Here is a 20403-nt window from a genome sequence, read left to right on the forward strand (position 1 = left end):
TCTTCTATCATAATATCTGATTTTTCCAAAGTTCTCCCTTCATCTCCCGAGAGAATCACAGGAATGTTCTATGTGAAGCTGTCGTGTGGACAAAGGCAGCAGCAGACTTTCAGCGGTGGCAGAACGCATCCTGAGATAAACCCACACTGTCAGGACTCATCACCTCTCGCCAGCTGACTGCTAAGTTCCGTGTGCTGTGTTTGCTCCAGACTCGCGCTGCTGTGTTCAGAACTGGCCCTGTCTGTGTTCACACTGCTCTTGTCAGCTTGGGCATCAACTACATTTGGGTCTCAAGTATTCCCAAGTCTTCTGGATTCTGGAATCACTGATGAGATTGAAATTGTTCCTTAAACATTTGTTGGTACTCACACATGAAATGTTTGAATCTTTTATTTTCTTTTTTTTGTTTTAAGATTTATTTTATTTATTTGAAAGAGTTAGAGAGAAAGGTCTTCCATTTGCTGGTTCACTCCCCAAATGACTGCAATGGACACAGCTGTGCTGATCCAAAGCCAGGAGCCAGGAGCTTCTTCTGGGTCTCCCATGTGTGTGCAGGGGCCCACGGACTTGGGCCATCTTCTACTGCTTTCCCAGGCCACAGCAGAGAGCTGGATCGGAAGTGGAGCAGCTGGGACTGGAACGGGCACCCATATGGGATGTCGGCACTGCAGGCCGGGGCTTTAACTCACTGCGCCACAGCACTGGCCCCTCTTATCTTATTTTGGGGAAGATCTCTTGTTAGAATTCTGATTCTATTTCTTTAACAATTGTAAGACTGATGAGAGTTTTAGCAATACATTTTTCTAGGAATTTGACCATGAGAGCTTTCAAATATATCAGCAAAATAAGCTTCTATTATTGTTTTAACTTTTGTGGCTTCAATAATTATAACCCCTTTTTGTTCCCAACCTAGAATTTATTTTCTCCTTGTCTTTTCTCCTCTTCCCATTACTAATATTATCAGAGTTCTGCCAGTTTCATTAATCCTTTTCTTAAAAAAAAAACAGCATTAGGTATTGTATTTTGGGGTTCAATTTTACCCTTTTAATTTTTGTTCCTATTATTACTTCCTTCTACCTTAGCTGCACTCACTCTGCTACTCGTGCATTAACTTTGGGAGTCGAATGTTTAATTCACCAACTTTGTTCCTGCCATGTGATGAAATTGTCTAAGATTACTAACAGCTCCCGCAGTGATCACGAATTCGTCTGTTTCTTCTGTTAGTTCTGTCAATTTTTATTTTCTATATGTTCATGCTAAGTTTCTGGTGAACATATATTTAGAAGTTATTGTCATCCTAAAGATTTTAATCTACAATCATTTAGCAATGCTCTTAATCTCAGTAATGCTCCCTGCACTGACAAAATACCCTCACATCAGGCTCTGCCCGGTGCCCTCCTGGGTTATTCCACACTTTATTATCAGCCTTGCATTATCCTTGTAGTCTAAATTTTTCTGTCAAATAGCTGTGGATTTTTTTTTATCTATTCTGATAAGCATTTTCTTTCAGTTGGAACATTTGGTACATTTACACTTATTGTAATTACTGACATACTTGGCTTTAAAGGTCATATATTATCTTGTATTTTTTTTAAGATTTATTTATTTTACAGTTAGATTTACAGACACAGGGAGAGAGAGGGAAAGAACTTTGCCAACCGCTGGTTCACTCCTCAGGTGCCTGCACTGGCCAGAGCAGGGGCCCAGGCACTTAGGGCATCGTCAGCTGCTTTCCCAGGCCATAAGCAGGGAGCTGGATGGGAAGCAGAGCAGCCGGGACACAGACTGGCTGGGACGCTGGCATCACAGGTGGCGGCTCAACCTGCTGTGCCACAACGCTGGAACCTCTTTTCTATTCTGCCTTTTCTATTTTGTCATTTTTTTTTCTCTTGACTTACTCAGTATGTTTTAGTATTGTTTCCCATTCCACACCTTCTCCACCACCAAATTCAAAAGTTATACTTTGCCAAACATTTCCCTGGACATTTTTACACTGCATACTTAGGAAAATTAAGTCTGCAAATAACCTTCTCTCCTCTTCCACAAATTTTAGGACAAAATTTCAGATTTCCGTCTTTGGCATGTGCTGCACTTTTATACATTTTATTTCACACTTCCAGAGTCGCGAGGCATAATCACTGTCTCTGGTTATTAACACGTCCTTAGCTTAACCCAAACACTTCCCACTTCCTTTGCCCGTCATTTCTTCCTGTGCCCGGAGCCTGCGTTCTTCCTAACTGAACACCATCCCTTACAAGTTCCTTTAGTCAGGGTATTTCAAAGCTTTTATTGCTATGTCAGAAAAGTCTCAATGTTGCCATTTTAATTCTTTTCAGGTTTACTCAAGGCTATGTGGTGTGCGAAATTCAGAGTGAGGAAACACTGGCAACCGATGGTTCTGGCCTCAGCAGAAGAGCAGGCACCTGACCTCCCCATCTGCCAAAAATAACCGGTTCCTGCCCGAGAGCTGCCGAGCGAAGGGAAACACACAGCTCCCAGGTTCACCCACATTCTGATGAGAGCAGGTTTTAACAGTTTCCCGGTCCGAAGCTTGGCACTTGCTCTCGAGTAGTGTGGCAGAGAGACGAGATACTGGGACAGCTACCGAGGCTCTGATGTGGGGATCAGAGTTCCTGAGAAGAGAGAGCTGAAGAAAAGGAGCCCTGCAGGGGGCAGGTGCCGTGCGGTGGCAGCTTCCAGCGCTGCTGGGGACACCCGCGTCCCACAGCGGAGGGCCTGCTGGAGCCCCGGCTGCTCCGCACTTCTGATGCAGCTTCCTGCTAACGAGCACCCGGGAGGCAGCGGATGATGGCTCAGACACTTGAATCCCCGCCAGCCGTGTTGCAGAGCTGGATGGAGCTCCCAGCCCTGGCTGATGTGCGCATCTGGGGAGTGAACCAGCAGATGGAAGACATCCATGTAGATACTCCTCTCTCTGGATTCCTCTGCCTTTCAAATAAACAAACAAATAAGTGATTTTTTAAAGGCACTACAAAAATCTGCATACGGTTTGTCTAGGGTCCTAAGCTAAATCCTGGGCTGCAAGTACAGCAGCAAGAGCCCAGCGGCCTGCGAGAGAACAGCTCTGCGGCTGAATATCGGGACAGAGACGTCATTGACGCGCAGCGCTCGGCAGACAGACTTCCGACCCAGCTGCAGAACAGCGGCCTTGTGAGCTCGACACGCCACTGGCATCTGGGGATGGAATGAGGGATCAGGCTGGACTCTGTCCTGGGTCCTGGGAAGAAGACTGACTGCTTGCGATTGCTGAACTAATGGGAAAACCGCTGTTCCCTAGGAGCTCCTGGGATGGCACCTGAGTTTACGCTGAGTGATGAGATAACTCGGGGTAGGGGCTGGGAGCCAGAAAGACCAGGCACGGGATCCAGGGTTGGAACTTAGGGTCAGCTGACCTCTGGGGAAAATGGAAGCTAACTACTGAGCTCCATCACGTGACTAACAATTAACGCACTGACTCCTGCAGAATAAAATCCCAATAAGAACTCCGGACACCAGAGCTCGGCGGGGCCTCCGGCTGTGAACACGGACGTGAGAGGAGGATGCTGCCCCTGGTCCCAGTGAGGCTGTGCAGGTCTGCATCTCAACCTTTCCAGGTGCTGCCCTGAGTGTCTCCTCACTCAGCTGCTACTGACCTGAACACAGCACCGTCCCCAGCTCTTATCCTCTCATGAATGATCAAGTCTAAGGGGTCACAAGCACCCCAGAATAGTTTGCCAGCTGGTCAGAAGTTCAGGGGTCCTTAGGTACCCCTAAGCCTCTAAGTCTTGAGGAGGACTGAGCCCCTAACTCGGGGGTTGGCACTCACTCCAGGTCGTCTGGGACAGCACCAAACTGCAGTGTACCGGGGGGTGGCAGAACCACAGGCTAGGAATAGGGCCTGCAGCCTACAGCCAAGGGAGAAACCAAAGGCACGCCCTAACGGGAAAAGGTAACTTGTAACCAGGAGACAAAATCGCCGACTGACGCAGACCGAGAGAGGCCAGCCACAGCGGCCAGAGCAGGCTGAGGCTTTCGGCATGAGCAGTGTGGGAAAGAAAAGAGGAATATTTCAAAGAAGGCGCTGGAGCCGATCAGGAGGAAGGCAACGGCACTCGTCAACTGTGGAATACAGTATCTGATTTTAAGGACTCACGAGCCGGAATTAACATCAAAACGGGCCCTCCCTCCGAAGAAAAGGGGAGTGAGCCTGAGGACAGGCCGAAGCTGGGAGAGGAATAAAAGACAGGAAACCTGAACGCGGGACCAGGGAGTGCTGGGGCCTGGTTGTGCGTCCACCTCTGCCAGACGGCACTTCCTCAGAGCCCGCTCAGGCGATCACCGCGCAGGGTTCTCGTCTCCCCTGCGGGTCTCTCCACGAACCGACCTGAATTCTCCCTCTGGCTGCTTGCAGGACCACGTCTGTCTTCATCCTCAGTATTCCGTAAGCATACGGCGTACGTGGGCTTAGATTTTTTTGCTTCTTCTATTTGGGATTCATTGGAATTCCTATCGCTGGTGATAGAAGTCTGTCCTCAGTTCAGCACAAACTTTCCAAGCATCGTCTCTTCCCGCGTCTCTCCTGCGGCTGCACGGCAGGCCTTCCTGCCCCTGCCACACTGCCTCCAGAGCCTCACCTCCGCCCAGCAGCCGGTTCACGGCTCACAGCCGCCTGCCAGCTCGCTTCACCTCCCGCTAACACGCTCTGAAGTTCATCCAGGTTCTTAGCATTGGCTTTTTTTTTTTTTTTTTTTTTTTTTGACAGGCAGAGTGGACAGTGAGAGAGAGAGACAGAGAGAAAGGTCTTCCTTTTGCCGTTGGTTCACCCTCCAATGGCCGCCGCGGCCGGCGCACTGCGGCCGGCGCACCGCGCTGATCCGATGGCAGGAGCCAGGAGCCAGGTGCTTTTCCTGGTCTCCCATGGGGTGCAGGGCCCAAGCACCTGGGCCATCCTCCACTGCACTCCCGGGCCACAGCAGAGGGCTGGCCTGGAAGAGGGGCAACCGGGACAGAATCCGGCGCCCCGACCGGGACTAGAACCCGGTGTGCCGGCGCCGCTAGGTGGAGGATTAGCCTAGTGAGCCGCGGCGCCGGCTAGCATTGGCTTTCATTTCCAGAAATCATGTTTGGTTATTTTTTCATTACAATCTTATTTTTGGTTTACATTTTTGCTCCATTTTTTATTTCTTCTAATATTATGTACAGTCTTTTTTTTATTTTTATTTTTTAAGATTTATTTATTTGTTACTTGAGAGTCAGAGTTACACACAGAGAGGAGAGGCAAAGAGAGAGAGAGGTCTTCCATCCGCTGGTTCATTCCCCAATTGGCCGCAATGGCTGGAACTGCACTGATCCGAAGCCAGGAGCCAGGATCCTCCTCCAGGTCTCCCACGCAGGTGCAGGGACCCAAGGACTTGGGCCATTTTCTACTGCTTTCCCAGGCCACAGCAGAGAGCTGGATTGGAAGTGGAGCAGCCAGGACTAGAACTGGCGCCCATATGGGATGCCGGTGCTTCAGGCCAGGGCTTTAACCCACTGTGCCATAGCACAGGCCCCTTTGTTTTGTATCTGTTAATTTGAGTGTCTGAAGGAAGTACCTGCAGCTTTCTCACTGCTGGTTCCACCTTCGGTGCCTCGCGTCCCTTCCTGAGCCCTGATGTGTGGCCATGAGCTCGTACTCCCTGCATAGCCCACGCTGGGGAAGGACCATTACAGATGGGACCTGGGCCTGCTCCACTGTGCACCCAGGATCACGCCCAGCCAGCGCCGCTTTCACATCAGCTCTCGGCTCGAGGCTTTCTCAGACCAGTGTGCTCTGCGCATTCTGCCGGAAGCGCCACTTGTGGTTGCTGTCCTCAGAGGACACGGATCCTCGGCCTGCGCCACAGTGTGACGCAGCCAGTTCTCGTCCCTCATCTTCCACGGGAGACAGGATGTGTTCATGCCTGCTGCACCCTTAGGCTACACACGTAGCCTCCTGGCGTCTGCAGGGGGCTCAACTACAGGTGGAGGGAACTGTCTGACAGGTGCATCCTAGGCATGCCTATTGTTACCCACACCTCTTGGGATCCTAAAAATCTAAACTCAAGGTCACCGGCACCGGGCAAATACAGTCAAAGCCAAAGTACGCTGCAGAGCCCTGCTTTTCAACTTTCCCCGAGGGAGGTTTGGCCTCTCAGCAATCTTTGCCTGTCTGTCTTCTCAGTCTTCAAAAGCATTGCAGGTGGTGCCTGGGGCACCTGCACCCCATAACAGAGAGCCTGGGTTCAAGACCCAGCTTTGCTTCTGCTTCTGCTTCCTGCTAATGCACACCCTGGGCGGGGCAGGAACAGGTGGTGGCTCAAGTCCTTGGGTCCCTGCCTCCCAGGTGGGAGGCCCAGACTGAGCTCCCAGGTCCTGGCTTCAGCCTGGCCCAGCTTTGCCTTCTGTGAGCATTTGGAGTAGGCACCAGCAGAAGGGAACACACACATTCTCTCTCCCTACCGCTACCGCTACCGCTACCGCTACCTATCTCTATCTCAATCTCTATTAACACTTTCAAACAGATAAAAAAATGAAAGATTGCTTAACTATTTAATTCATCATTTTAGGTTGATTTAAGTGAAAGCATCAGCTAAGGTATCCTGTCTCCCATCAGAGCCAGAAACACAGGTCTACACAGCTGCCAAGTCATCATCTTCTCCTACAATGGGAAATGTGATAACTTCAGATGGAAGAAAATAGCTTGGTGCACTTACATTCCAAGCTCCTCGCCCCACACACTTCACCAAGCACTCACAATAGTATCCGCCTTCCTACTTAACTACAGACACAACCTCAGGTACCCTCAGCTCCAAACGTGGGTGAACAGCAGCTAACGGTGATGGCCAGCCGTGGCTACTCCTCAGAAGACAAGCCAGAGCCACACTCAGCTTCTGCAGACTGTGGGGAGCAACTGGGAGCAACTCGGACTAGACTAAGTTACTGGAATTAAGACTTATTCTATGCATCTGCTCTCCCACAATATGGCGCTGGGAGAGGAGCAAACAGCTTCTACCCAGCTGCCTTTCACCAACTTGACAAGCTGCAGGAGCTGCTCCTGATTGGAGGAGAGCAGCGTACTCGGCGTGTGGGTAGCAGAGTTGGGATTGGTGGAAAAGGACTATAAAGGAGGAGAGAGACAACATGCACCAGGAACATCTAAAAGGAACATCTATCTGAAGGAACACCTGTGCAGCCCCCGAGAGAGCCAGCCGGCGGTGTGCCGCTCCCCCGCGGAAGTGGGGAAAGTGGCTAGGGGGAACCGCCCTTCCACGGAGGTGGAAGGGTTGGTAGCCAACCCGGGAAGAACCAGCAGCAAACCCGGGGAGGGCCGAGCAGACGAAAGAACAGCGCAGGGTCCTGTGTCGTTCCTCCATGAAGAGGGGGAGCGACAGCAGACGAGTTTAATCCACACAACGACCGTACGAGCTGCCAGCAATGGCCACCACCATTTCAGAGGTAAGAAAACCAAACACGGAAGGTGAGGGCATTTTCCCAGGGTAGCAGAAGTAGTGATTGGGATCCTACCCAGAACATCTGCCTGTAGCATTCCGAAAGACGACACCGCGAGGACGTGACAGATGTCAGCAGTCAGCACACGATGATGGATGCTGGAAACAAGAGGAGAAAGGACCTGCGTGCCGCTGACCAGGAATCTAACAGCAGCCTTCCTCAAGCTGGGAGAGACTCGGGCTTGCCAGCCCCGTGGGAATGACGGCCTTCTCGATCTTTCACATAGCACGTCCTGTGGCCACTGCGTGCTTGGGCCGCCTGTCCCCAGCTGGAAGGGTGTCTCTTGTTTCTCTCTTCTGTAGGTGGAGCTTAGCTAGAGGACTCATGCAGATCCTGTTAGTGCTGCCCTCTCTTTTAAAGATTTCTCTTACTTATATGAAAGGCAGAATGACAGGCAGAGAGAGAGAGAGAACGCGAGTGAGCTCTTGCAACCACAGGTTCACTCCTCACATGGCTGCAATGACTGCGGCTGGGCCAGGCCAAAGCCAGGAGCCAGGAGCTTGTTCGCAGTCTCCCATGGGGGTGCAGGGGCCCAGGGACTTGGACCATCTTCCACTGCCTTCCTAGGCACATCAGCAGGGAGCTGGATCGGAAGCGGAGCAGCCAGGACTAGAACTGGTGCTCGGATATGAGAAGCTGGTGTTGCAGGCAGCGGCTTCACCTGCTGTGCCACAACCCTGGCCCCAATCCTGCCCTCTTACTGCTACTTAGATTTCTCTAACAAACCTCCAGGGATTTACCCATGTCCGTTCACAGCACAGCAGCCAAGAAATGGGGGAAGATGGGTCCCATGGGCAAGGGCGGCTGTGCGAAGCTGCTCGCGCACCACCAGCCCTCGGAGGCGCGCGAGGTTGGCCTGCCTCTTGCTCTGCCGATGACGCTGGAAGAAAAGCAAGCCCGGGAGGGAGTGTAAATCTCCAGCTAACTTTTATGAACCGACTAATAAAGAAATAATGGGAACCCAATAATTACCAATTACAACGGCAAGAAAAGCATAAGAACAATAAAGCAGAAAACGTACACAGCCAACAATTAAGACAATTTTATTAAAACAACACTTGTGACTCAGCGCGCATTAATCCTCGCCACACAAGGGCTGTAGCTGCTGGCTGGCTGGCTGAGCCGCGCCTGCGAAGCAGACGGCGCAGAGGGAGTTAGCAAGTCCTCTGCGCCCTGGGACCCGTCTCAGCCCAGATGAAAAGCTGGCCACCCTCACACTCAGACTGAGACGTCTCTGCTCGTTAAATCCCCACTCAGCTCAGGGAACACACCATGTTTATTATTTTCCTAACACCATGTGACTGATTCGGGAGCCAACAGTATCTTGGGGATAAGCATACTAATTAAAACATACTTTTAAAATGTCTCTTTTTTAAACTCAGTGAACCAAAATACATAAATTAGAGCTATTCTGGTCCGCTGAGTACCGTAAATGTATATTTAGTTACAACAAAATATCAGCTGGAAGTATCTTTGGAAACTAATTACTTTACAATATCCGTGGAACGTCTCTTCAACGCTTAGAGCATTGCTCCATTTTACAGACACAAGTTACAGAAAGAGGAAGCACGTTAATTAGCAAGCTTGGAGCGCTTGCTTGCAAATGTGTAGCCTGTGGTGAAAATTTACAGAGCAAGGCGTAACCGTGAGAGAAGAAGCCAGCACCATGGGAAATGTGACTGCGAACCAGGGACTCACTTTTACACACTGGCCTTTCCCACAGAGGGCTGAGTGAGTGAGGCCCCTCCCTCGGCCTTCCCCACACTGACAGGGGAGCATCGTGGGACGGGACTATAATGCCTCTGACTCCCAGGGGGCGGGTGCAAGAAGAGATGGAGAGGCCGGCCCCAAGGACAGGAAGCAAGGACAGACAAGACGCAATACCTAGGAGAAGTCCAAGGCCTCCGGGCACTGGTTAAGACCCTCCCAGGCCAGTCCAGCACCCCACTGGCCATGGGACCTCAGCCAAGTCACCTCCCTAGTCCAAACCTGTACCCTCAGCTGTCCACTGCGAGGTGACCCTGGGAGGACCTTCAATGGGGCCATCCACGTGACTCCATGAATGGAAGAACCAAGAAGGGAGCCGGAGCTGACCAGGAGGACCCGGTCACCCCACTCCCTGCACTCTGGCAGGCCACTTTGGGGAGGGTGTGCAGCTGTCAGGGCCAGCTATGGGCCCTGGGGGAAGCTGGGAACTGAGCCTGGGGGCAGGGGAGGGCCAGGCCCAGCCACCAGCCTGCTCCACAGTCATCTCGAGGGGGTATCACCGTGTGGCTCACAGTGCCCCAAGTGTCTCTGACCTGTGACACCCACATCCGCACAGACCCTGCTGCGGGATAAGCTCTGAGCTCCAAGATGCCAAACTCTGTTTACACTGTGGAATCGGCTTCATCTACTTCCCATCCTGGGACTTCTCAAAATTAAAACTTGAAATCTGGACAGATGGATCCACTTTGGACAGCTTTGCCTCCGCAAATCTCACAGGCCAGACCCGATTATTTAAATTTCCCAAAGGGACGGACGGTGTTGAGCTCATGCAATAACAAGGACTCCGGCGGTGACCACAGCAGGAGGCTCCTCCACTCCACTCTCGGAAAGGCCAGGCGATGTCTGTTGTCCTGCACTGCAAGTGGGCTTCCTTCCATCATCCAGAGGACACGCACACTGCGTTCTCCTGCTAAGAGTTTAGCATCCAGAGTGGGATGTGCGAATTGAACCATCAGCGCCCCCTCTGGACGGCCTGGGCAGGGTGGGAAGGGAGCGCTTGGGGTGGGAGACGGTCCCAGGACACCTGCAGCGCTGCCTGTATGGGCAGCACCTGCCATGGGGAGCTGCTGGCACACAGCACCCGACACTTGGTGAAACCTGGATTTTTCTGGCTCTATTTTAAACTGTCACCATCTGAAACCAGGAAATATGTCAAGTGATAATTAAACCTCACCACAGACAGGTACTTTGAACAAGATTAACTTTTACCATTTCCCATACACACATTCTCAACACTCTGAATCCCTAAGGTAAGGGATTGTTACAGCGACAGTTGAAAAAAAAAAAAGTCGTCTTTTCAAGATTTTATTTTTAAAAGAATCAAAACGAGACCAAATTTCCATGCTTTCTCAGTGGATTTTAAGTTGAAAACCGCCACAAACGCACCTGTCCAGAGGAAGCCCGGGGGAGGACGGAGGGGCAGCCCCGCCCCCATGCACTGTGTGGCCTGGGAAAGGTCCTTGCTGTCTCTGAGCACTGGTTCCCCGCTCTGTCAGACATGAGGGACACTGTCACTCATCCCAGTTCCTGAACACATAAAGGAGAGGACCCACAGGGCAGCTCTTCCACAGCAGGAGGCTGCCTGCTAACACCTTCCTTACGCATAAAACACGATTCTCAAGTCCAAGGGCAACAGCGACAGGCTAGCTCAGCTTCTGCACCTGCCACCTTCAGAACAAACAAACCAAATCCTGCACTCACTTTCTCTTCTGCCAGAGTGTCTAAGCACAGGATTAGATCTGACCCTGTCTGTGGGGAGCAGCCCGGACTGGACTGAGTTACTGGAATTAAGACTTATTCTATGCATCTGCTCTCCCACAATATGGCGCTGGGAGAGAAGTAAACAGCTTCCACACAGCTGCCTCCAGTTCAGTTAATAAACTGTAGGACCTGCTCCTGATTGGAGGAGAGCAGCGTACTCGGCGTGTGGGCAGCCGAGTTAGGATTGGCGGAGGAGGACTATAAAGGAGGAGAGAGACGGCATGCACCAGGAACATCTAAGGGGAACATCTAGCTGAAGGAAAACCTGTGCAGCCCCCCAGAGAGCCGGCCGGCGGTGTGCTGCTCCCCTGCGGAAGTGGGGAATGTGGCCAGGGGGAACTGCCCTTCCACGGAGGTGGAAGGGATAGTAGCCAACCCGGGAAGAACCAGCAGCAAACCCGGGGAGGGCCGAGCAGACGAAAGAACAGCGCAGGGTCTTGTGTCGTTCCTCCACGAAGAGGAGGAGCGACACCTGTCAAAGAAACGTCTCCTCAGAGCCACAGGCCTCCGGGTTTGTGCGCGAACACGCAGTAGCTCACACAATGACAAAAGCACCAATGCAGCAAGCAGTCAGGCAGGTGCAGGGGCCTGGGCCCCGCAGCGGAGAGCGAGAGCTGACAAACAGGAAAGCCAACAGGCCGCAGCGCGTTTCACTCCCACGACTCCCTTCCCAGCCTCCTGAGCTGCTTCTCAGGCCTACTTCCCCCACACGAGGGGGTCCCTGTTTCTCTCCCCCTCGCTCTCCATCTCTTGCAGCATGGCTCGGGGCCCTGGGGGGCCTCCATGGCCTCTCACCTTGCAGCCACATCACCTACACAGTGAGGGGCCCTCGTGCTCCAATGGGAACAGCACAACCAAGTGGGGCAAACCCCGTGCACCTTCCACAATGTTTTCCCAAATGACCTTCGCGAAGCCCATTTTAATTCTCCGATCAACTTCCCCTGGATTTCAAAGTGTCCCCTGTTACCGCTTCTGTCTACAAAATAAGGCTGTAAAGCCTATTTCAGACAGTGTTTATGGGGCCCAAGTAAGAGAATGGATATGAAAGTGTTCCCAGGAAGAACCTTCCAACCTGCAAGATTCGTACCTGATGACGAGGAAGACTTTCGTCCCCGCCTCTGACCTCACGCCCAGTGAAGACGGGCTGCTTAGGAAAATGGGAGATAAAACCTTCCCAGGAGCACACCGGGGGAGGGGGGCGCAGGAGCGGCTGCCGGGGAGGACCGCAGCGAGGGCAGCCCCGCTCCGAGTTCTGGGTCCTGGACGCTCCTGGTCTCCCTTGCCCCTGAATAGAGGTGAGGGGAGACCTCATCACAGGAGGCAGCTGGGATCTGAACATTCGAGAAAGCGCCCCCTATCTGCCATCAGGGATCAGGTTAAGTTCACATTCTGCAGTGAGTTCTGTGACCTCTAGTCAGGGATTTAACCTCGTGGCCTGAGAGCCCGTCACTGAAGCTGGGAAGCGATGCCCTGCCCTGGAGTCCAGAGGAATGCCCACTCACCACCTGCGGGCTCACCACCTCCGGGCTCGCCACCTCCGGGCTCACCACCTGCGGGCTCGCCACCTGCGGGCTCGCCACCTCCGGGCTCGCCACCTCCGGGCTCGCCACCTGCAGGCCCGCCACCTCCGGGCTCGCCACCTCCGGGCTCGCCACCTGCAGGCCCGCCACCTCCGGGCTCGCCACCTCCGGGCTCGCCGCCAAGGCACTCAAAATCCTTTGGCAAACAGAGGTGTGACAGCTTCTCAGAGGTAAGTGGTAACACACACAGGGACTTCTTTTTAACCCTCCTGCTGTGTGTCCCTTATTCAAGCACAATTCCAACTACCATCGGGGACCTGCCTCCCCCGTGTCAGTCCGTGCCATGCTGATCAGGGTGCAGCCAGAGACTCCTCTGAACCCCACGGCACAGCACCCTGGGGTCTCCATCACTGAGGCATCGGGGCTTGGGCCCTTGCCACCATGTGGGAGACCAGGACGGAGCCCCTGGCTTCTGCCTGGCCTAGACTTGGCTGTTGTGGCCACTTGGGGAGCGAACCAACCCGTGGGGCATCTCTATTGCCCTCTATGTTGTTCTGCCTTTCAAATAAATAAGTAAATCTTAAAAAAAAAATAGGCATGATTGGCAGGCAAGAATTCTACCACTGAACAACCAATACAAAAAAAGAAGACTGGAAAAATAAGAAGGCAGGCTTGCTGTTGGTGGCTTCTCTCTCTCTCTCTCTCTCTCTTTTTCCTGAGTTCCTAAAAGATGAACTAGAGGCCAGCACTGTGGTGTAGGGGGTAAAGCCACCGCTTGCGGTGCCAGCATCCCATATGGGCGCTGGTAAGAGTCCCAGCTGTTCCACTTCCAATCCAGCTCTGTGCTATGGCCTGGGAAAGCAGTAGAAAATGGCCCAAGTCCTTGGGCCCCTGCGCCCACATGGGAGGCCTGGAAGAAGCTCCTGGCTCCTGGCTTCAGAGTGGCCCAGCTCCAGCAGTTGAGGCCATTTGGGGAATGAACCAGTGGATGGAATTCTGTCTGTCTGTCTGTCTGTCTGTATCTCTCTCTCTCTCGCTCTCTGCCTCCACCTCTCTGTAACTCTGCCTTTCAAAAAAAATAAATATTTTTGAAAAAGATGAACTAACTTGATGACAAGAAAAGGATTAGAACATGACAGTCAGCTGGGTCCAGTGTCTCATTTCTTAATAAAGAAAGAACGCCAGGCAGCAATGAGACACGAGAGACAGAAACAGATGATTTTTAAGTGACAGATAATTAGCCGAGAGTCTTGCTGATGGCAAGCGCACCGTTCACGGGGAGAAGATCACGGCAGAGGTCCCACAAAGCACAGACTTCTTCCGGCTTGGAGGCCAGGCAAGGCATGCTGGGATCTCAGAGCTTCTGGGTGGGCATCATTTGCATGCCTGGGCCCTGCAGGCCGGGACCCGTGGGCTGCGGGGTGGTGCGCTGTTGGGAAGGGCTGAACTCAGGGTCCCTATCAGCCTGCAGGGGTTCACACCCTGGGGCGCCATGACCTTGGTGGGAACGCGCCTCTTTCCCCATGTATTCCAGGTGGGTGCCTGTGCCCAAATATTGCTATGGCAAACCCAAAGAGACTCCTCACCAGCACACGTTGCAGCACAGGAATCATCGCTGTGAACAGCCCAGCCCCAGGCCTTTAGCTCATTTGCGTGAGCGCCTTTTAAGTCTTCTCTTGCACAGGGAGCCCCAGGTAGTTAGAGCGGAGTAACTGGAGGATGGGACTAAGGCGCCCGAGCTTTCCTGGGACTGAGCAGAGATTAAGCACAGCACACAGCACAGGTGTCCTGGGCTGCAGGGTCCACAGCCAAATGGGGCGGAGGCCCTGGAGCTGGGCTTCACCTCTGGGAGAAAAGCAGATGGGGCACACAGTCTGCTCTCAGTGTCCACTGTGTGCGAGGGACAGGGGACCCAGGCTGGAAGAGACTCAGCCCCTGCTGGGTCACATCTACGCAGCCCGACCAGAGCAGCCCCTGAAGGCCAGCTGGGTGGTGCTGCGGTCCCGGGTGTGGGGAGCACTCCCAGAGCTCACCCAGCAGCACCAGGTGACCCACAGCAGCCCTAGGCTGCACAGCACAAGGTCCTGAGGCTTCCCCAGCCCTGCAGAGAGCTGCACGCAGCCAGGAGAGGACAGAAGGGCCGCTCAGCCAGGGCCTGGGATCCACGGAGACTGCACACAGTGACAGGAGAGAGAAGCCAGGCTCTCCCAGCTGTCACGGTCCAGGCACTAGGACTGACCTAAGCTGATCCTGCGGAATATAACCAGGGAGCACCCACAGCCAGCCTGAGACCCCTCTGGCTAATGCCCTACTGGGCAGCCTTGGTCTTTGAGCCACGTTGTGATGTAGTAAAAGAAAGAAAATCATAAGCAAGGCTAAGATGGCTTCAGACCCCAGAGTCCAGAAAGCCCCCAATGCAGGGGGAGAGATGTTAGGTGTGTTGTCTCTAAGTTCTTAGAGGCACCATCAGGTAGAGGCTGGTGTGCTTCCTCCGGTCAGGAATTAGAGCAGAGCAGAGTTAAAGAAAGGCTGGCCGAGAAGAGGGAGAGGAATGACCTGAGTTTAAGATGATTATTCATGGAAAAGTCCACAGACTGAAACATAAAGGTCACACATAAGCCCGCTTAGAGACTGGAGAATGGGGTTGGTGACCTGACAAAGTCCTCTATGTCTGCAGCCAGATGGGTCGATGCAGGACAAGAGCTTGATTAAAAGTAGCAACTCGGGGCCGGTGCTGTGGCATGGCAGGTTAAAGCCCCAGCCTGCAGCACCAGCGTCCCTTATGGGGGCCAGTGGGAGTCCCAGCTGCTTCACTTCCAATCCAGCTCCCCGCTAGTGCACCTGGGAAGGCAGCAGAAGACAGTTCAAGTCCTTGAGATCCTGTACCCCTGTGGAAGACCCAGAAAGAGCCCCTGGATCCTGCTTCAGATTGGCTCAGCTCCGGCCATTGTGGCCATTTAGGAATGAACAAGCAGATGAAAAACCTCTCTTTCTTTCTGTTTCTACCTCTCTCTGTAACTCTGTCTTCAAATAAATAAAATAGAATAAAGTAGGAACTCACTGAGCACCAGGGGTGTGGCCCTGGCTGAACCTTGAGTTCTGCATGCACAGTGGCTCCTCCCAGCACCCCCGCGAGGCCATGTGAGGGTGCTGAGTGGCCGTTTCATTCCCTGCGGCTTAGGTGAGGAGGGTCTTACACACCCTAGGGGAGGACACGTGCTCTTAGCCAGTCTCAGGACCTATTCCCACCTCCTCCCCGGGGGAGCACAGAGGTTGGTTTAGGGCTTGAGCCAGGTGGCACAGGCCCAGCAAACAGGAGTCCTTGCTGGGACTTTGCTGGTGTCCTTCTGGGGGACACAGGGTCACTCTCTGAGCCGCGGCTGCTTGCAGTCATCCTACGAGGCCGCGTGGAAGAGGCCACGATGCCGAGAGAAGGAAGGAAAGGGAGAGTGTGAGAGCCCACAGTCGGCTTCCTTAGAGCTGGGCCACTCTTGGGGCTGTGCTGTGATTATGCCTTGTGCCCCCAAACTCATGCTGGAGTGAATGATATGAACAGAGTGAAAACTTAATCCAACTACGATGCTTCCAGGCTGGGCCTTGGGGAGCAAGCGGCTTAGTCATTAGGCGCAACCATGGAACCCACTTCTGAATCCTGGGGGCTTTAAAGGAGGTGGAGAGACCACCACCCAGACACAGAGGTAGATGTGCGCTCCCACGCCGATGTGCTACAGCCCACCAGGTCCTCACCAAAGACTACGCCGCGCTTGTGGTCCTTGCTCCTCTAGAACCACGAGCTGCAACAAACCCCTGATCTTCATGCAGGATCCTGCCTCAGTTCACCAGTCGGGAACACTGTCCACTGCCCTTGGCCTCTGCCACCAACCCGGGTTTCCAGGCTCGGCCACAACAGGGTGGCTTTGTGCAACCCACAGTTGGGACTGATGGTGGACGGTATTAGTACTATCCCCTTTTGATCAGATACGGTTGAGCAACACCCGAAATCACACCACAAGTGAAATGCTGGGACTCTACCATGTGTCAGGTGTCTGTGAGAGCCCCAAGTCACTGCTCTTCAGCAGAACACATTGGCCAACGGTGCCACTCACTGCCCCCTCCACTTGGCAGGAAGGTTCAACGCAAGGCTGCGCTGCCAGGAAGAGCCAATTCTGGGGAGGGGGCGTGGGAGTGTAAAGGAAACTGGGTCATTCTCAAATTCCTGGAGCCGCAGGAGAACAAGCAATGCTTCACCGTGCAGGAGGGAGAATGGTATGGGGGCGAAGCTCCGACTCGTTCCCCACCCGGCAGTCGTGAATTGACAAAGCCCCACTGCCCCAGGCACTGTCAAACCAAATTCCCGACATCTGCAGCCACTGAAGAAGTTAATCAGAAGAACCCAGAAGTTCATGAATCTGTCTCCTCGGAGCGCGCCAGCAACTTCACCCTCGACCAAGATGGAATAAGCAGACAGCAGAGAGCTCCAGAAAACATCTGCTCAACAAAATGAAAATTAATGGTAAACAGAACGCAGTTCTTTTAGCTGAAGTCACCCAGATGTGGAGAACTATAAAAGCGCTATTAAAGGCAGCTTCCAATTAGCGACTAATTCCAAGGTTTTCAGAGAGGCTGGAGTTTCACACTCAGGGCTGGCAGGTCTTATTTATTGAGATCTGCATTGCTAAGCAGCCCTAGCAGCCACAGCCACCCTGGGTGTGACTCTCACTCCCTTCTCGCCCTTTCCCTAAGGACAGCCGCCTCCCTCCTCTCCAGGCTCTCTCACAGCCTTACAGGAAGCCAGGCTCATCTGGGCTGGAAGACGTGAACCGGCCAAGTGAGAGGCGGCAGCTGCTGATCACGGCACTCACAGGCGTCTGGAAAGGCGGAACGGGCACCCCATGTGCCCGGGAAGGCTGAACTAGCCCAGCCACCGCCCAGCCTGCTCAAGGGTTCCCTTGTGGCTGCAGATCAGTGCAATGGCATCAAACAGAGAACACTGCTGGCGTGATAGGACGGATTCTGGCCGCCACGGCCAGCCCCAGCCCTCCGAGCAGACAGGCAGAAGAGAGGGGGGCACCTCATGTAACAGATGAAAAGAGACTGCAGGTGTCTGGAGAGAGAAGTCGGAGAGCAGAGGAAGATGCAGCCAGCACAGGCAGGTGGGGCCCCAGGAGAGGGGATGACCGGGGCTGCCTCCTTGGGGGAAAGCAGAGGTCCCGCCCAGAAGACCCCCAGCTTGCACCTGTCTCTTCCTCCAGGTCCCCTGAGCATCCCAACCACAAACCCAGCTTGGAAACAAAGGCCCACGGAACACGTCTTCCCAGAGTCCCTCTTGGCATCCTGCAGTGGAAGCCCGAGTCGTGCACAGAAGTCCTGGGATGTGACGGAGCAGGAGCAAGTCAGCGCAGCAACCACGAGCCGCTGGAGAGAGGGCCAGCACATCAGAGGGGCATCGGCCCACAGGGTGGCCTCCTCCCTACCGTGGGTGTGCGTGCAAGGGAAGCAGGGAACCTCACGTGTGAGGCGCTGTCTGTTCTTCCTGTGCACGCATGACTGGCGGGCCAGGCAAGTGAAGAACCTGGACGTTCTCTGTGAACTCCAGCACCGCTGAGGAACCGCCATGCTCACAGCCTCGCCATCCCAGCGGGCGCGCCCTGGGGAAGGCAGTCACCGGTGTCTGGACACGGGGTTCTCGGAGCGAGGCCTTTGCAGGACACTGCACACGAGGCCAGCCCCGAGGGGCTCAGAATCCTCAGAAGCCAATCTGTTTAACCCCATGGGAAACACGTTGTAGGCAATGCCATGTACCACACTGCACGCAGAGAGTCACAGCCTACGAAAAACCCTGCAAGACTCTACGGTAAAAACATCTCGGCCGAAGGCAGCAATAACACTGACTCAGCTTTACCAAGTCCAGCATTTTCCAAGTGTGTCAGTGTCTGCGCCTGACACAGAAAGTTCTGCAAACAGAAGCTTGTTCGCTTGCACATGTTCTCATTTCCTCCTCTGGAGGCTGGGCATCTAAAGCCAAGGGCTCGGCAGGGCCGGGCTCCCTGCAAGGGGGTGGGGGAAAGATCTTCCTTGGCCTCTTGGCGTTTTCTGTGGCTGCCAGCAATCCTCCATCCTCGCATGGCTTTGTCCTTGTGTGCCTGCACCTGTATCTCCCCCTTCTTTCACTGGATTAGGGTCACCCTGAATCCCATATAACCTCACCCTACCTTGATGACATCTGGCAAGACCCTATTTCCACAGAAGGTCACATTCACAGGTCTGGGTCACGGTTCGGAGAACACAACTCATCCCATGACACCAAGTATGCCTGACTGTGGAGCGCCTCATCAGAGCACAGCCAGGCACAGCGCACACCTCGCTTGTTTATCACTGGGACAGGACTAGAATGCAAACACAGCAAAGAAAAAGCCGAAGTGTGGCCTGCACTTAGTTCAAAAACAACTCCTAAGCAACACTGCCCTAGACTAGGAACAGGAGGGATCTGAGGGTCAGAGGAGGGAAGGGCTCTGCTTTCAGGAAACGAATAACTTGGTGGGCGCCCTGCCTTGGCTAAAGGCTCCAGGAAAGGTTGAGGAGAAGTGGGCGTGGCAGAGATGCAGGACAAGGCACACAGGTTGCAGGAACAGTGTGAAAAGGGCTGGAAGCAAGAGAGCTATGTAATCAGCAGGGACCCAGGATCCCAAGGCATCTTGGGCTGGGAGCAGCAGAGAGGGGGTATAGCAAGGAAGGGAGTCCTGGCTACACAGTGCATTCACTTCTCCTGAACAGCCCCAACCCATGGCGGGAGACCCTGGGTCCTGCTTGCACTGCTGACGCGAGCCCCTCTCTCTTCCTACCTCACAGACTTAGGCAATAGTTTCCAAAGATCACGTGGTAGGAGGTTGTCATGGGTCACGCTTTTGTGGCACTAAGCCCTGGATGGAGCAGACACCCCCAGATCAAAGCAAACCACGGGAGCAAACCTTTTGGGTCTCCATTAGGAGGTGACCCCCCTCCACCGAGCCCTGAGAGCTCTCTTGCCCTCGTCAACCCCCCGGGCCTGCCGAACCCAGCAGGAAAACTCAGTGACTAAGCCGTGACCCTTCCAGTGCCAGCTCAAGACAGCCAGGATCCAATCCGAAGCTCCTGATGCTGTACGATGATGTCTTCCTTTTGCTCACAGGGATAAGAATTTATTAAAATATTCACAGTTCCCCTATTATCCTCGCCCTCACACCCTTTTGGAGAAGATTAACAACCCTACAACCCACATGAGTGAATTGCCAAACCCAAAAATACTTGGAACTTGCAATTTCCCACCTTTCCTTCCTTCCTGCCAGGTTATAAGCAGTGACATTAAAAGAACGGGGCTATTTCAGGAACTTCAAACATTCAACTTTGACAGAAACAAGCAAGAAAGACGTCAGTTCACAATAGGAAGGAAAAAGTTTATTGATGTCAGGACAAATCTGCAAATACAAACACAAGGCTTAAGCTCCCAGTCAGTCAGCTGTGTGAGCCGATGCTTTGCAGGGGTGGGGAGGAGGCAGAGGAGACCAGCACAGCCCGGCCACACCTTGGCTCACTCTCCATTCACTCACTCCTCAAGGGGTTTGAAGCCACAAGCCCAGTTTGACTTTCTTATGCCTTTAAGTACAAATATACATAGTTCTCCTGTAACCCCAGCCTTGTTAGAGATTTCTAACACAGAGACAGTAGGAGCGCAGGGTTAAGTTTATATCCCAAGGTTAAGTTTACACATGATTCCCCAATGCTAATTACTCAGGTATTCACATTCAGGGGTAGTAACATGAATAGAAGAGTACTCCTAATATCACTG

The 20403-nt window shown here is 53.4% G+C and overlaps 1 protein-coding gene across 5 annotated transcripts in view; it reads right to left on the reverse strand.

Moving 5' to 3' along the window:
* Nucleotides 1-20403, reverse strand: part of FSTL4 (follistatin like 4) — a 360281-nt gene that overhangs the window by 306162 nt on the left and 33716 nt on the right. The window contains exon 4 of one of the 5 annotated variants that reach the window (XR_016236091.1): nt 1608-2949. The exons of 2 other annotated variants lie outside the window; for them this stretch is intronic. The gene's annotated coding sequence lies outside the window, so the exon portion shown is untranslated. Of the gene's footprint in view, nt 1-1607; nt 2950-9772; nt 10208-20016; nt 20211-20403 lie in introns of those variants that run through there. 2 more of the 5 variants (XR_016236093.1, XR_016236092.1) reach the window with 2 other exon arrangements.

Source organism: Oryctolagus cuniculus, chromosome 6, assembly GCF_051225735.1.
Source record: "Oryctolagus cuniculus isolate XC-2025 breed Fujian yellow rabbit chromosome 6, ASM5122573v1, whole genome shotgun sequence".
In the NCBI taxonomy this organism is placed as follows: Eukaryota; Metazoa; Chordata; class Mammalia; order Lagomorpha; family Leporidae; genus Oryctolagus; species Oryctolagus cuniculus.